Source organism: Perognathus longimembris, chromosome 15, assembly GCF_023159225.1.
Source record: "Perognathus longimembris pacificus isolate PPM17 chromosome 15, ASM2315922v1, whole genome shotgun sequence".
Taxonomy (NCBI): domain Eukaryota; kingdom Metazoa; phylum Chordata; class Mammalia; order Rodentia; family Heteromyidae; genus Perognathus; species Perognathus longimembris.
The window spans coordinates 28,029,674-28,036,415 of NC_063175.1; positions in this window are offsets into that span (position 1 = coordinate 28,029,674).

Genomic DNA, 6,742 nt, shown 5'->3' on the forward strand with positions numbered 1-6,742 from the left:
TTGGGGTCTGGGTGCTGTCCCTGAGCTTTTTTGCTCAAGGTCAGGGCTCTTCCACTTGAGCCATAGCTCTACTTCTGGCTTTTGGGGGGTAGTTAATTGGAGATAAGAGTCTCATGGACTTATTGCCCATGGCTGGCTTTGAACCTCACTTATACCTAGAATTACAGGTGAACCACTAGTGCCTAGCTTAGAATGATTTTAAGATTAAAATTTAAACATATATTATGTAAGGCCTTCAGTGACCTCTCTGTTTCACAGCTACTTTTCTAGTTGCATCTATTTCCTTCCATTTGCTTATGTGCTAGCCATATTGAACTAAAAACTCCAGTCCGTGGCATGGTCTGGATCTTCTGCATCTTTCAGGAAGATCCCCTGAAGACAGCCATTCATAATGTAAAGTTCATTCAGTAATCACCCTCTCCCTGAAGACACCACAGCACTTAGGTTTTTCTCTGTGCTTCTACATCAGTATGTAAATCCATTATAGCACCTGCCATATTTCTGTGACTCCGTTTAGAAATAATCTAACCTGCCAGACTGTAGGTCCCTCCAGGGGAAAAACACACTTTGTTTTATTTCCCATGCCCCACCCATACCATTTAACATAGCATCAGGCCCAGAAATTGGTTGCAGTCGTATTCATTATTGTTATTATCTATATTATAGTACTGTTGGAAGGAATTTGAAATGCTTATCTAATTTTATCCTGTTGAATAGGGAAAAAACCCCCACAAACTCTAAGTACAGGGGGAAAAAATGGAGATTTGCCTAAGGTTTTCTTTCTTTCTTTCTTTCTTTTTTTTTTTTGGCCAGTCCTTGGGCTTGGACTCAGGGCCTGAGCACTGTCCCTGGCTTCTTTTTGCTCAAGGCTAGCACCCTGCCACTTGAGCCACAGTGCCGCTTCTGGCCATTTTCTGTATATGTGGTGCTGGGGAATCGAACCCAGGGCCTCATGTATATGAGGCAAGCACTCTCGCCACTAGGCCATATCCCCAGCCCCCACCTAAGGTTTTCTTGATACGGTATAGTAAAGGTAAGATTAGGACCTGGTTTTCTTTGTTCTCTATTACTGCTCTCTTCTCTACATTAAAAATGGGAATCATGTCCCTCTGATTTCTAGGCGTCTGCAGAGTCATGAACCAAACTACCTATATGGGTATGCATCTATGTTTGCCAGTTTAATACACTTGCAGTTTGGGGGTTTCATTGAGAAGAGTCAAAACTCAGAGCCACTCTCCACCTAGTGGCAATTACCTAAACTTCAGGGCTTTCTTTCCAGGTGACCATTCTTGATAGTCTTCTAGTCTTATGGGTTCCTCTTTCTTGGTTTCTTCTGTGTTTTTTTCTTCTTGGCTTATTCAGCAAATATCACAATGTCCTTGGGTTCTTGGATATCTCACTCTGCATACCTTTTCTGGGGGCGGGGAAGAAATTGATTTATTCTTGAGCTTCAAATACTAGTTCTGTGCTGATGACCCTCAACTTCCATTTTCGATGACTTTCTACTGAGCTCCCCCCACCCCACAGGGCTTCCCTATGCATCAATACAGTTTGTCACTGGCCTTTGTCATTGTCACTGTTGTCCAACACTCACTAGGGTTAGAATAGCTTGGGGCAGAATGTATCAGTATACAGCATTTTCCTTTAGAAATTTCAAAACATTACCTGCACCACACAAAAACTCATTATTGCTCCTCTGAACACTTGTTCTCCTATGTTCTTGTGTCGAGGCATGATGAGCCTTTCCTTCCATTGTCATTGATGGCTCTTCTCTTTCTGACTGTCACTGCATTCATTCAATTGTCAAGTCTTAACCTATTCTGCTGTCTAGTGATGCTTGTGACCACTTGCTTACCTTGAGCTCAGCCTTTCTTTCTTTAGAAACACTGTTTTACTTTGTTTTTAATTTATGTAACATAGTTGTATATATCTAGGGGGACAGTTTGATGTTTCGTTATACTTGCACATTGTATATTGATCAAATCACAGTATTAGGCAGATCCTCACCTCAAATATCGATTATGAGAATGTTGAAACTCCTTTTTGTTTTTGCATTCTATGCTTATAATATTGATTATATTCACCCTAATGTGCAATGACACCGGAACTCATTCTTCCTATCCAATCACAATCTTGTACCCTTTGACTGGTCTCCCACAGTGCCATCTAGTTGGTATTCTTAGCTGTTCTCTTCTTTTGAAATTTATTTTTCTCTTTAAGTCGTTGTACAGAGAAGTTTCAATTCAGCATGCCAGTTTGTGAGTACAGCATGGAGATCAATGTCATCTCTCTCCTTCCCTCAGGCCACATCATCACCAGCCTGAGTCACTGCCCCACCCTCCTAACTAATCTCCTTAGCCCTGCTTTGCACATCTCTAATCTCCACATTGCTCCCAAAGTGAACTTTCTGAATATAAATTTGGACATATCATTTTCCTATTGGAAACTCTACTTATTGTTTCCTGTTGCTTTGGGGTTAAGGTTTAAATAGCTCTAAAAGTCCTCTAAGACCTGACTTGGACGTCTCTTTCTAGTCTCTTTTCACCCCTTTCCTGTCACATTTACACTTGTTTTAAATTAAAAAATAAATTTAGCTTAAAAACACACCTTACTTTAATTCCTAATTTGTGAATTGAGCAGCACCTCATCCACAGAAGAAAAGAGCCATTGTGGATTATGACAGAACAGTTGGTTTCCTTAAGGTAGCTAAAGAAGGAACAGGAAACAGAATAATAACAGAATGATACCAAAACAAATCAAGTTGGTTACTATGAGGTTACTTTCTCTAAAAGAGACAATCAAAGGGAAGCTTTTTTTTTCTTGCTGGTTCGGGTTGAGTAGATACCTTTGTAAATACCAAATATGGTCACATTGGTTGTTGCAAATCTCTCTCTGTCTCTCTTTTTCTCTTTGAGACAGTCTCACTATGTAGCCCGGTTGGCCTCAGCCTCCTGAGTACTGGAATTGCAGGCATGCACCACCACATGAAGCTCAGCAAATCTTATTTCTTTATTTTAGAAAAAAAGTTTTGTTTCAGAGCATTTTCTGTTTCTTTACAACTTCGGTTTGATTGCATTGCTCTTAGAACTTGTGACTATATTTTGTCTGGTCTGATGGGACTGAGTGCAGAAGTTCAATACGGAATAATGGCCTCTGTTACATTTTATTTAATGCTCTGATTTAAAAGTGATTCTCTCAGTAATGCATGAACACTTTTATCTCAGAGCCTTTGATCAAACATGCTGCTCGGTCTATTTCTCTTCTGCCTTTCTGCCTAGATAACCTTGATGGGTCTTGGGGCGAGGGTGGCTCAATTGAGTTCTCACCTACTACAGGAAGCCTGCCTTGACTTAGGTCCTCATCTCTGTGGGTTTCAGAAGATATGACTATCCCCTCTATAACCCCTTTATCTTATTGTATTGTAACTTAGCTACTCAATTCTTCCTTCCCACAGAGTTATCTTCCTTTAAGTCAGGGACTAATTTTCACTCACAGCTGTATTCTGTATTCTGTATACATTCTGCATAGATTCCTTATTCTGTACCCATTTAGTATCTATCCAGGAATACAGTAGGTGGTCAGTAAATTCTCTTTGGCTCAAGCAAACAAATGAAAGAAAAGAAAGTCTCAAAAAGTTTCTTTGTGATTGAGAATCACTGGAGTGATTGATGATAGAGGCCAAGAGTTTTATCAGGATGACCAATAATACCAGCTGGATCCTCAACCTAAAGAAGTAACAGCTTAGTGACCCACCAGCCAGGCGCCTAGAGGAAATAGTTGGATGTGAAAGCCCACTGAGCCCTGCAGCTGGAAGTCTTTTCCACACCACACAGAGACATCTTTTTTCATCTGTACTCTGAAGTTTTTATAGCAGACTATGAAGACTTGCTTTCAGTTCAGCTAGAATAGCTCCAGCTCCCATGATCCCCCCTGAAAACCAAAATTAGACTCTAGTGTGAGTTAATTTCAAATTTTCTTTAAGAAGAAGTTATAACCTTGAGTGAGAATGAAATTAGTATGTATGTGGCAAAGGAAGGAAGGACTATTTTTTTTTCTCAAATTTTTATTATCAAACTGACGTACAGAGAGGTTACAGTATCATACGTTGGGCATTGGATACATTTCTTGTACTGTTTGTTGCCTTGTCCCTCATGCCCCCCTCCCTCCCCCCCTTTCCCTACCCCCCCAGGTGTTCAGTTCACTTACACCAAACAGTTTTGCAAGTATTGCTTTTGTAGTTATTTCTCTTTTTTTACCCTGTGTCTCTCGAATTTGGTATTCCCTTTGAATTTCCTACTTCCAATACCAGTAAACACGGTTTCCAATATACTCAGATAAGATTACAGAGATAGTGTAGGTACAAACATAGGAAGGTGATACAAAACATCATCAATAATAGAAACTACACATACACATAGGACGTTGAAAGTAGTTACAACTGTGATATATCACTTGTTTCCATAACATGGAGTTCATTTCACTTAGCATCATCTTATTTGTTTCTAAGTGTATAGCTATTGGGCCTTGTGATGCTCTGCTATGGCTTGCCTAAACCTGTACTAATTATTCCCAATAAGGGAGGCCATAGAGTCCATGTTTCTTTGGGTCTGGCTCACTTCACTTAGTATAACTTTTTCCAAGTCCTAAGGAAGGACTATTTTAAAGTAAGAAGACAGGTTCCAAACTAAGAGGCCAAAGCATAAAGCTTGGATATGCCAAGATAAGTTTTTTTTTCATGATGGAGATCGAACCCAGGGTCTTGCAAATGCCAGACAAACATTCTACCAGTGAACCACATCTCCAGCCCATGATATGTTTTGAATATTTTATGATTTTTTATGGATTGGCTATAATACGTGCATCCTTGGAAATTCATCAGTTCTCCTGCAGGTCCCTGGCTGCAAGACAAATCAGTTCTCCAGATCCCCAAAAGGAAAGAGAGAGAGAAAGGGAGAGATACAGAGAGAGAGACACACACACAGACAGTTAGTGAGTGTTCAAGATGGTAAAACTCTTAGTGTAAAAATAGTCATAGAAATAGAGACTAAATTTAATGCTCTCTAAAAATTGTCAGTGTTAAAATAGGACATCAAAATGATACATCAGCAAGCAAGCTTCCATTATTAAAATTTCAGAACATTAGATATGCCATATAAATTATAAGGACAAAGATCTTTTCATTGATTACCATCACTTTTGATAATCTCCAAAGAAGTAAAAAATAAAAAAAATCTAAATCAGCTGTGAAAATAGTTTCAAATACTGCAGCTTGACTGTTACTGTATTTCTATAATAATACTGAAAATTCAAGAACTAATTTTGTACTGTTGGGAATGTCATGGAAGGTATTATTATTTATATAAAAGACCTGAGTGTATTCCACAGCTCATGAAAGATGACTTGATTAAAGAAAATAATAATTTTACTTGTCTCCTTTCTATTAATTCTAGTTTAAGGCATAGGGAGGCATGACTCACTTGTATAACAATAAAAAAGAAAGATGTATTTATATGACTGAATGTCATCAGTCTATGCCTTTGGTTAAATAAGGCACAATTGATTTGAAGGACTAATAGTTGAATGGGCCATTGAGTGGCCCAAGAATGGAGAAGAATGAAGACCTGTCAATATTCATTGAAGATGAGCTCTTCCCTCCCCAACTCCCTCTTTCTTCTTTCTTAAGGGATATGAGTAATGGGGGAAGGCATATGTGGTAATGGGAGAGGAATGAAGGTACATGAGATGTCAGAACTATAGCTGGAGGAACAATAAATAAGCTAATTTAAGTGGAATGAGAAAACCAAAGCATGATTCCTGGGAATGACATAAAAGCAGAAAAGGGAAACATTTGAGGTCATGACAACAAAGGATGAAAAATAATTTTTCTGAAGAAACTTGAAATAAAAAGCAAAGTGATCCTGCTAGTGGCCACATACTTAAAGAATTACAATACTTGAAGTGTAGTAGCAGAAAAGAAGCATAATTGCATTGGCTAACATTAAATGATTTATACAACAAAGCCAGTCAACAAATTATGGCTGAAACTTTAACCTACTGTCAAGTAGACAAATTTATGAAGTAGAACTTACAATATGGGAAAGTAGACTATTAAAAGCAGATGAGAATAATGGACCATTACATGTTCCATGAGATGTAGTTTCCTTAAAACAGCAACAACATGAAAGCTGCAGCAGCTGAAGTGTCACACTTGTACTAGCCCATCTTATTGTTTTAATTTTGACAAATTTTTCCATATGAAGTTAAAATGCTCACGTGTTACTCCAAATAAATGTTCAACAACAACACTAGATTTAGAAGTTGCTTATAAGCAGATGTCAGAAGAAAAACATGCATTTCAAACTGGAGACATGTGGTATATAATTACACGGAGGAATGTGCGTGTCTATAAAAATATATTTTTGGAATTTTGTTAAAAATATTTTTGTTAAAATTTTGTTTAAAAAATTTTGTTAAAAAAATCCAAACATTAGTCCCTCAGATCTGCAGCTGAAGAATGAGACACTTCTGAAAGAAGGGAAGGGCTCATAATTTCACATTTTAACTCTTGAATTAGGGCGTTACCTGGAATAGCTGGGCAGATTGAGCAAAATTTGCTCCTCTTTGAAGCTAGAGGATTCCTGAGAAAAATATGCAGGGTTGATGCTTAAGCTTTTAGTCACTGACAGTTGGGGAAGGAAGAGAAAAAGCACAATGACATCAAAGAATGTAATATCCTGAGTAC